This window comes from Acomys minous (genome assembly GCF_964271855.1).
Source record: "Acomys minous genome assembly, chromosome: 14".
NCBI lineage: Eukaryota > Metazoa > Chordata > Mammalia > Rodentia > Muridae > Acomys > Acomys minous.
In genome coordinates this window covers 98,654,316-98,664,393 of record NC_140496.1, presented here as the reverse complement: position 1 = coordinate 98,664,393, position 10,078 = coordinate 98,654,316, and the positions used below count along the sequence as shown (strand labels likewise).

Sequence of the window (10,078 nt, the reverse complement as noted above, 5' to 3'; positions counted from 1 at the left end):
CTGGGCTTTGCGGTGTATATATGTGTAACTCCTGTTAACATGTAACAGTACTGGGGGATGCCAGAGGCAGGTGGAGCCCTGGCTTTCACTGGGCGTGGCAGGCTGCAGCCAATGGGAGACCCTGTCTTGAGAAAGGTAAATGGTGCCTGAATAAAAATACCCGAGGTTGTGTGTGCATCCTTGTAGCAGCACACGCGCGCGCGCGCGCGCGCGCGAACACACACACACACACACACACACACACACACACACGAATGCACACGCATGCACGCACACATGCATGCATCCACACACACGTGAATACACACACAGAGATGCACGTACGTATGCACGCACGTATGCACGCATCCACATACACGAACACACAGAAGGCATTTACAAATCCGGCTTTAGCATGCTTACAGTAGCAGTCCTTGCCTATGGAAAACGGCTGCTTGCTAAGGACTTCCCCAAACTCATGTCCTCCTTGAGATAAAAATTTCCCCACTAAATTTCATCACCCTACTAGAATTTCCTCTGGAATGTTTGTGCTAAATTCCTTTCTCCCTAATGGAAGTGTACAACGTAACCCCCAGCCCCAAGCCTTAAAACAAAGCCATGGGAAAGCAGGCACACATGGACTTGGAAGGGGAATTGGATTGAGGAAGGCAGAGAGACTGAGGGGGGAATGAGTGAAGAACTCAATTAATTAAGAACTAAATTTCCTTGGTTTCTTCGGTATTTGGAAGGCTTGAACAACAGGACAGTGTGTGCCTTCATGAAATGCCACAGGCGATCCCAGCAACGAGGCTGGCTGAAGGAAGTTGTTGGATTTTTTTTCCCTTTGGTATTTCCTGACTTCATGTGTGCAGTTGTGAACTTAATTAGCACACTCGTCATTCTGTACCCTCCAGGGAAAAGGGTAGATTTTGTAAAATGTAAATACAGGAAAAAAAAAAAAGAGCTTCTTTCTTACTGTTTGTTCACAGCCATTTCTCCCTCTCTCTCTCTCTCCCTCTCTCCCTTTCCCCCTCCTTCTTCCTCTCTTTAAGATTTATTTATTTTATGTGTGTGAGTGTCCTGGTTGCATTATGCCTGCACACTATGTGCATGCTCAAAAAGGCCAGAAGAGGGCACTGGCTCCCCTGGAACAGGAGTTACCAGTGGTTGTGAACTGCTGGGTGGGTGCTGGGAACTGACCCTGGGTCCTCTGGAAGAGCAGTTCTTACCTGCTGAGCGATCTCTCCAACAGCTCTTCTCTTTCTGTTATGTTATAGACATCAGGAAAATTGATCAACATCATTATTTTCATGAAGCAAGATTAAAACAACGAAGTTTCTCCTTTGTCCTTTTTCTCTCCCACCCACCCTCCTACGAAAGCATAGGCACACCTTTGGTGTGTGGCTTGAGTGTGGAGCTGTGGTGTGGAAAAGATGACATTTATAGTTGAGTGCATTTATATTTAATTTCTTGTGTGTGTGCGTTTCTACTTCTGCTCATCAAAGATACGACATCATAATTAAGGACATTTTACTTTATCCAATGAAGAGGTTTTTTTTTTCCAGTTCTCTTTAGTTGGCAATTTAATTACAGAGCTAATTAGGAACATAGTGGGTGTTGGGATGACAATGATTGTCGTTAACTGGAAAGTCTTACTACTTACGAAGCAAGGAAGTTTTTAAATTACAGAACACTTAAATAATGGATTAATAAGTCAGTAAATACAAGTGTATGAAGGAAGCAGTCACATGCCCTTCAGCTGGCAAAAATCTTTAATGGGAGTCTGATCTCTTCAACTAAATAATTACCCCTCTGCCTTTCTAGTATGATAGGGGGTCTATGTGCTGAACTTCAGGGCTGAATTTCTGGACCAGAGCAGGGGCAGAAGGTGGAACAGCTAAAAGCTAATCGGGAGGAACAACCACTCAAAATTTGCCTTGGTATATGGAGGAACTATGCTGTTTGCCTCTGCTACACGAAATTGATAAAACAAGCAAGAGCTGCCTTCTCAGCCTGGGCTGTCCAGTGTGTCCTCGGCAAGGGATTCTGGTACCCCAACAAGTAGCTCTTACATATATTGGACGGTCCTTTGGATTTTGAGCTCACCAGCCAGTGGCGGTGACAGGAACATAGTGGATCAATCTATCCCTTTTCTGTCTGGCCTGGGACATTAGGACTCTCTGAGGACTCCGATGATGCAGGATGTGGTAGAGAAGCTAATAGCCAAATGTAGGATGCCCCCCCTGCCCCCCCAAGCCCATATTTTGAGATGATTTCTGCTTGATCTATTTAGCAGAATAATCAGTTGTTCATTCATCAAGTATTTGTATTCACGGGAGGGGCTACTGGATGCAAGGTGTTCATACAAAGACAGGAATACCAAACACAAATGCACCAACACTCTGAATATAAAACACAGGAGTTTGTTGGAGGATTGATTTTTGCAAATGCCCGAGAGAAATCCTAGGTCAGAATCTCATCTCTCTGCCTCCTTTCTTGGAAGAACCCGTCTGGAAAGTTAAGGTCCCAGAAAGACAAACTATTGTTTTCTTGAAACTGCTCAAGGCAAGCCGGGTTTGAAGGATGCATGTGATGAAGCAGGAGTTCTCAGTTGTCCATGGAGACTACAGGGGAAGGTCAGAGACATAGCTGGGGCTCGGAACTCCATAGCAGGGAAGTCTGAAACTTGATTTCACTTGCCTCACTCAACCCCATTCTCCCTCTGCCCAGGTTCTGGCCAGTCCCTACACCAGGAGCTGGCCACGCCTCACATCATGCTCCCAGCCAAAGCAAGCTGAAAATGAAAGCAGAAATTGTCAGTCCCCCTCCCACCCCAAAAGCACAGTGATTTGTTAAGGAGTCTCCCTCCACTCCTGGCCTCCCCTGCCCCTCCCCTTCTTTTTTGTTGTAGCCCTGGATGATCTGGAAATAGCTATGTTAGTCAGGCTGGCCTCAGAATCAGAGACCTGTCTGCCTCCGCATCCCAAGTGTTGGGGTTAAAGATACATTCCAGGGGCTGGAGAGATGGCTCAGCGGTTAGGAGCACTGTCTACTCTGACAGAGGTCCTGAGTTCAGTTCCCAGCCACCACATGGTGGCTTGCAGCCATCTATATTGGGATCTGATGCCCTCTTCTGGCCTGTAGAGGTACAGGCAGAAAGGGCACTCATGCATTAAAATAAATAAATATTAAAAAAAAAATAATAATCAAATAAAGACACATTTCATCCTGTGTAAAAGAAAAGAATTTTTAAAATTTTAAATTACTTTGTTATTTATTCTCTCTCTCTCTCGTGTGTGTGTGTGTGTGTGTGTGTGTGTGTGTGTGTGTGTGTGTGTGTATACCATGCATGTGTGTGGAGGTCAAAGGATGAGTTTTGGAATCTGTTCTCTCCTCCTACCTTGTGAGTTCCCAGGATTGACCTCAAGTTGTCACCCTTGGTGGCCAGCGCGTTTACCCTCCCAGTCATCTAGAAGGCCCCCACCCCAGAAGGGCCTTTATAAAAAAATAACCTGGACCAATAGAAGGAAGTGAGTCAAACAAGTTTCACTCTAGAAAGTTTCCTTCTCACCTTCTCTTGGACCAAATCTGAGTTCCCCCAATGCTTCTCTTTGTTTAAAAAGCTTTGCAGACAGGGCCTGAGTCATGGCTCGGAGGTCAGGAAGGAGGTCAGGCTCAGCAGCGGAGAGAACCTGCTGCTCTCAGAGAGGACCCAGGCTTGGTTCCCAGCACTCACAACCACCTGTAACTCTCATTCCACGACATCTAACGTCCTTTTCTTATCTCTGGGTACCTGCATACATGTAGTGAACACAGATACAAGCAAGTGCACGTGTGCCTGTGTGCGCACGCGCGCACACACACACACACACACACACACACACACACACACACACACACCACATACACAAAGAAAATAAAGATTTAAAAGCCCTCACATATCGATGGAGTGCTTGTGGTGGGTGGGCAGGGTGACATGATTTTAGCTCAGGCCTCGCCCTCTATGAGTCTCTAGTTTCCGGAAGAGATGGCACGCGCACACATTATTGTGCTGCAGTGACAAGGACAGCATGTTCCACACGTGAGCCACTGAGAATGCAAGGCCTTCATGAAGGCAACAGGCAGAAGCTTGCGTTCGGCTGGGCTCCTTGGGGAAAGGGCTTCATGAAATGGGAACATGGTTCCCATGCTGGGGCGCAGGACAGGCAAGGATGCCAGCAGGTGTGGGGAAGGGCACTAGAGACAGGGTGCAGCGTTTATGCTGTAAGGGTTCTTACTTTTTGTAAAGGCCCATGCCAAGCACCTTACAAACATCTACTGCACTTCCGCCAGGATCCAGTGAGAGAGGAACAATTATTTCCCCTCAGACAAAACCACTCCCCTTAGTGCAGCATTGAGTGGGTGTGAGCCACTCTTCTGAGTCCCTTAGTCACCATGATAACCATGACGAGGACAGTACCAGGACCATTAGTCCCGTTTTACAGAGAGACATGCAATCTGGGCCATGTGTCCAGCTAGTGAAGGGGCAGAGCACAACTTGGGACTCAGCATTCTCTCTCAGAAGTCCTTTATTTTTAAAATAAGATTTTAACTGACATAGAACTTTACATGTTCACGGGGGTGGGGGGGTGGGGGGAAGGGGCACGGCGAGGAGTTGATGCACGTTTGCAGTGTGTACCAATCGAATCGGGGCCGTGGCTTTTCCCTCTCAGCATTTATCACGTCTCTGTTCTGGGAGGCTTTGACTTCTCGTGTGGCTCTTTATAAAATGTTTAATAAACTGTTGTAAACTGCAGCCATCATACTGTGATGGAGAACACTGAGGTTCTTTGTGTGTGCATGTGTTGTGTGTGTGCTTGCTGCACACCGAGTTACAGATGAGGCCCGCAGCACAGTGTCCAGTGCTATTTTCCACTCATCTCGCACCTTGTTTTTTTTCCTTGTTTTTGTTTCTTTTTCTCAAGACACGGTTTCTCTGTGTAGCCCACTAACCATGGAAAGAGAGGCTCCTGCCGTGCCTTCCTCACCTGACAGACTGAAGCACCCCCCCTTGTCCCCCCATCCCCTGAAGACAAAGACAAAGAAACCCTGCCTCCCCTAAGTTGTCTGTCAGGCGCTGCAGTCGTCAGGGCGCAGCAACAACATGAAAGGAAATGGATGCAATCACATGAGGATGGAAGTGAAATTCACGCAAAGCACCTTGGGAGCTCTGTTGGGGCAGGAGGGTTAGAGGTGGGTGTGTGGTGGGTCTCTGAGCCTGTCCAACGCAAAGCAGTGCTGTTTGCAGCATTTTGGTGGAAGATTCTAGGCAGTTGAGCCTAAGATGCGTTTAGTCCAGCAGGGGTCGGGGTGAGGGAAGGAATGAGGGACTGTCACATCCTGGTCACTTTCCCATCCTGACAGAATGATTTTCACTTTGTCTCAGAATCAATTGAAGGGTGAAATATTCCAGTAGGAAACACAAGAAGGGGTGAGCAATGTCCTCAGGTCTTGGGAAACAAACCCACAGTCCTTGAAGCGGTTTCCCACGTCTTCTATAGCTGGATCCCATGGGCTGGGGAGGAAGTATGCCATCTCTAAGGCACAGGGTGGTCGGAGTGCAGGCCCTGGTGCCTACTCTTGCCTTCCAGAGGCCCTGTCCTTTTTTTTTTTAAGTTATTGTCTTTTTATATGTGTGTGTGTGTGTGTGTGTGTGTGTGTGTTGCCTGTGTGTGGGTATCTGTGCACCATGTGTGTGCAATGCTGAAGGCGGACAGAAGAGGGAGCTGAGCTCCCTGGAACCTGAGTTACAGATGGTTGTGGGTCTCCAGGTGGATATTGGGAACCACACCCAGGTCCCCCGGCAGGGAGCTAGTGCTCTTGGCTAGTGACCCATCTTTCCAGCCGCACTTGTTCATACTTTGACTAGAAGGATGTGGCTAATCAAGACCTGGCCAAGGCAGAGTTCCCACTCTAACAGGTGAGGCTTCCCAGGACTGCATGGCCAGGCTCCTCCACAGGAAGCTGAGAGGGAGAGGGGAACAGAACAAGAAGGGGCTCAGAGCAGAAAGGCAAAACCTTTGCTGCTTACTGCGAAACAGTGTGCAGAAAGCCCTGGGCACAAAACTACCAGTCCCTGACTGGAACTACGGACTGTGCAAATGCGAGAAGCGGATGTCTCCTTTACCCGGGTCCATCACTCTCTGTTTCTTGATTGCGGATAAGATGGAACCCGCTACTTCAAGTACTGTTGCCATGACTCCCCACCACAGTGGACTGTACTCTGCAACCGTGTGAGCCAGAGCGAGCCCCTCTAACAGTTATTTTAGGCAACTGAGAGACTACTTCCCTCCCCTTAAAAGGAAGGAACCAGTATAGGGAAGGAAACAAACCTTGATAGAGTCATTCAACAAGCCTTAAGCAGGCATCTGCTGTAACCTTGGCAGCAGGCATTCTGAGGTGAAGTCGATTCATCCCAAATCGAGGAACTCCTGGTGAACGGGCCGCAGGCAGATAGACAAACAGGCAAGAGGTAACCTACGGCAATGAGTGGTAAAGTCAAAGATGTTCATGGGTGGGTGGGGAGGGTAGCAGCTCGTGTGGGTTAACTCTGTTCTAGAACTTTCAAGATGTTTTCTACTAGGCACCTCAGAGGACGCACAGGTGGCCTGCAGTTGTTCCGAAAAGAAGGGTTGGTAAAGTGAGAACGCTTATCGGGGCAATGTGGTGTAAGAGGCTGAGGAAAAACCTTAAGCACATTTTCCATTGTCTCCAGAGTTCACAGCTTTGAGATGTCCATGTCCCGAGTGTCCAAAGGGCTCGGTCACTTTTGTTCAATTATGAATGGCTGCTGGGCCCAGCTCGCTCTTGTGCCCACCCAAAGGTGGTGGCGGCAGGAAGAGAAGGAAAGTCTAACCTTGGCTTTGAGTAAAGGGTTGAAGAGACATGGCACAGTGCTCAGTAGCTAGGAGCCACAGAGCCAGCTCGGTAGGGGACCCACAGAGGCGGAGGAGGGAGTTGACTGAGTGACATGGGCTGGGCTGGGGCATTAAGCAAACTGACGGCAGTTTCTATATAGTTCCTGTGAAAGAAACAGAAATGAAGGCATGGATCCCAAAGGTCATTTAGTCTATCCTCCTGCTTCTACTGAAAACCTCTTTAGCATGGCTGAAAGAGAGCTGTTTGTCTAGTGTAGCAAGAACAGAAAGGCATTCAGAAGGCCAGTGACCTGTGAGGGTGCGACACCACTGGTTGTGGCCTAGCTGATTTGCAATAAGGTAGCTATGCCCAGCCTACTACTACTACCCCAAATGAGGCCCCTGGCTGAGGGGGAGGGGGAGGGGGTGGTGGGGTGAGGGGAGGGGGAGGGGGCAGAGAAACTGAGACCAGAGGACTTGTCACCTGAGCCAAGGGCACTCTGGGGATTAACTCCAAAGTAGTTTCCCACCCTTAGATAATTATTTTGTTGGAAATGAAACCTTCGGTGTTCCTTGGTCTCTTTTTGACACCTGCCATCGCTCCTTACCCTCATTGGAGTCCTATAGTAATGTCATTAAAAGCTCTAGAAAAATGTCAGCTGAAACCAAGGTTTCTGTCGGTTATAACCTATGAAAAATGTATTGGATTTAATATGTTTGGTTTGGGAAATCAGTTTTTGTCCACTATAACCAATTGTCTATAATAACCATGTCTGGTGTAAGTGGTGTGCACTGTAATAACCCTCATATAAAGGGTAAAATGAAAGACAACCATTTCAGATAGTAGCCGGAGCCATATCAATATAGATCACTGCCTACGTACATCAAATGATGGATGGCTATTTTTAAGGCTCTTTCAATTCAACGCCAGTGCCATCTAACGACAGCGAAGCACAGAGTACTTGCTGATACCCTTCCTGATAAACTGTCTGGGTGCTAGAAAGAGCAGTGTAAGAATTGAAAAGACACCGGGAGCCATTTCTTGAATTGAAATGATCCAGTCCCAGTGTCAGGGCAGGAGGGCAGGCATCCCTGCGAAGGGGGAAGCTTGCTGGAAGGCAGGCATGCAAGGAGCCCTGAAAGGACATGCAGTCCTGCCTAGGGAGAAGCTGCTTTTGTCCCCCCCCCCCCCCCACCTCCAGGGAGGAGAGTCAGGAGATTCAATATGAAAAGGAGAGGGCACTTCAGCTCCCAGTAGAAGCAGAGTGAATTTGACCTTCACAAGGTAGCAAACCCTTGTGACCCTAAACCCTTTTCGCTAATTCATTTAATCCCAAGGCTAACCCCACAAGGTGGGTATCCCCACCTTGCACAGAAGCTCAGGGACCTTCTCCATAACACTAGTGACCAAGCTGAGACTCAAACCACAGACTCTGGACTGTCAGCTCGATGTGAGGACCCAAACGCTTGTGGTCGCTTAAGTGTACATTCGCAGCACGCATGCTGACAGTTTATGACGCGCTTCGTAGCTGACAAGTACCTGCCGGTAACTTCTGTGTAGCTGCGGCTTCACCCTTATGTTTTTAGCAGCCAGCCCTTCTTTCCCAGGAATGCGTTCCCAAACATGTTCCACAGGCTGCTGCAACCCCCACCCCCACAACAGGAGCCCACTCCTCACAGCTAACTTGGTATTTACTTTAAACATTTATTTCCATAGTTATCTTTTCCGTGTGTGTGTGTGTGTGTGTGTGTGTGTGTGTGTGTGTGTGTTAATCCCTCAGAGTTGACTATAAACTTCTGGAGGCAGAGAACACTGGACTGGGCTACCCGCTCAGTGGCAGCTCAGGAATGAATCAGGTATACAGTAGGCGCCAAGGTATACAGTAGGCTCCAAGGTTTGATAAAGGATAAGGAGAATGGGGTGGGGTGGGGGAAGGTGGTGTTTTATCTGTCCTTCATCCCCTTTATCAGAGATGAGAAATACAGTAAGTCTTTTCCTTAAAACATCCATGTTTTGGCTTAGGAAGTAAAATTCCTCCAGAGCCAGGACTCTCCAAATGTGAAGCCCGCGTTACTTGGAGAAGTCTTGCGTGCAGATGCACGGGTACTCCCGGTCTTGCGCCCCATTAAACCTGCCAAGTGTCCTCTCTTCTGCTTCCTCCCAAGGAGCAAGAATCAAAGGGGCTCTCCCACTGTCTCTTCCGAACCCTCCCGATGTGTACTTGCCTTGGGAACCCATGCAGACACTCACAGTTTAGCCACAAGGCCCCGTCTTTTAATCTTTGGTAAATTGAAGCAAGCGTGGAGAACTTGCAGGTGATGGCCAGCTTCCCTGAGACTCTGCGCAGGGATGAAAACCAAGCCCGCGCAGTCCCTAGAAGTCCTCCAATGCGCTGCGAGCGTAGAAAGAACCCTTGATCCCGGCTATCAAAGGGTGCAGAAGGATCAAGAAGAATTAAAACTGATGGTGTGCCAGACGCCACCTGCAACAGAAGGTCATTACTTCCCCTCGTTAAAACGGCCTCAGTTCTGGGGCCTGATCTGAAGCTTAATTGAATGTTTCAAACAGTGGATTATAACGAAGATGAGACAGCCCCTGCCCATTTCGTGACCTCTGCTAAGAAAGGCAGATTGGTAATAAGGCTGGGGGGCGGGGGGGGGGGGGAGAAAAGAAAAGAAAAAGAAAAAAGAAAGAAAGAAAAACTATCTAAGCGATTGCCTGAAGGCAGCGGAGGCCTCTTAATGATAAAGCTCTGCAGCTCTCTTGCTAAGGAGGGCTTTGGGACAGGGCTGATGGCGATCAGTGTTAAGGCTGAAGACCATGGCCTCTGAGTTCAGCCACTCCCCGGGAATTCGCTTCCCTGCCACCACTCCTGTGACCTGTTTTCCCAAGCAGGAACGGAGGGACGTCAGCACTTCCCCCGGGATCGTACGTTGTTCTGGGCGGCGACGTTCTCGTGGTACAGAGAGCTCACTGCGCGGCACGCTCCTCTCGCAATCGTTCGATCTAACTGGAGTAGGTAACCATGTGTGACCCGCTTGATAGACGAGGCTGAGGGGGGCCCTCTGGGTCTGTAGAGGATGGAAGTGCATTGGGAGTGGAGTCTGGCAGGAGATAGCTCAACTCCGATGCTATCAATTTTTCTATATCCTGGGAAAAAAAAAGAACAACAAAAAACCATGTGGCTACCACCATTTATGCT

General features: G+C 48.6%; 1 long non-coding RNA gene across 4 annotated transcripts; it reads right to left on the bottom strand.

Annotated features, from left to right (window-relative positions):
• Window positions 1–1,246: 1,246 nt before the first annotated feature.
• Window positions 1,247–9,833, bottom strand: LOC311583221. Of its 4 annotated transcripts, none has more exons than XR_014774412.1 (4): window positions 9,756–9,833; window positions 9,127–9,358; window positions 6,351–6,495; window positions 4,602–5,982 (listed from the first exon to the last, which is right to left on the bottom strand). It is a non-coding gene; the product is annotated as an uncharacterized lncRNA (long non-coding RNA). The 4 variants fall into 4 exon arrangements; XR_014774415.1 differs by having other exon boundaries at window positions 9,595–9,801; XR_014774413.1 differs by lacking the exon at window positions 4,602–5,982 and adding an exon at window positions 1,247–2,773 and having other exon boundaries at window positions 9,127–9,801.
• Window positions 9,834–10,078: the final 245 nt, after the last annotated feature.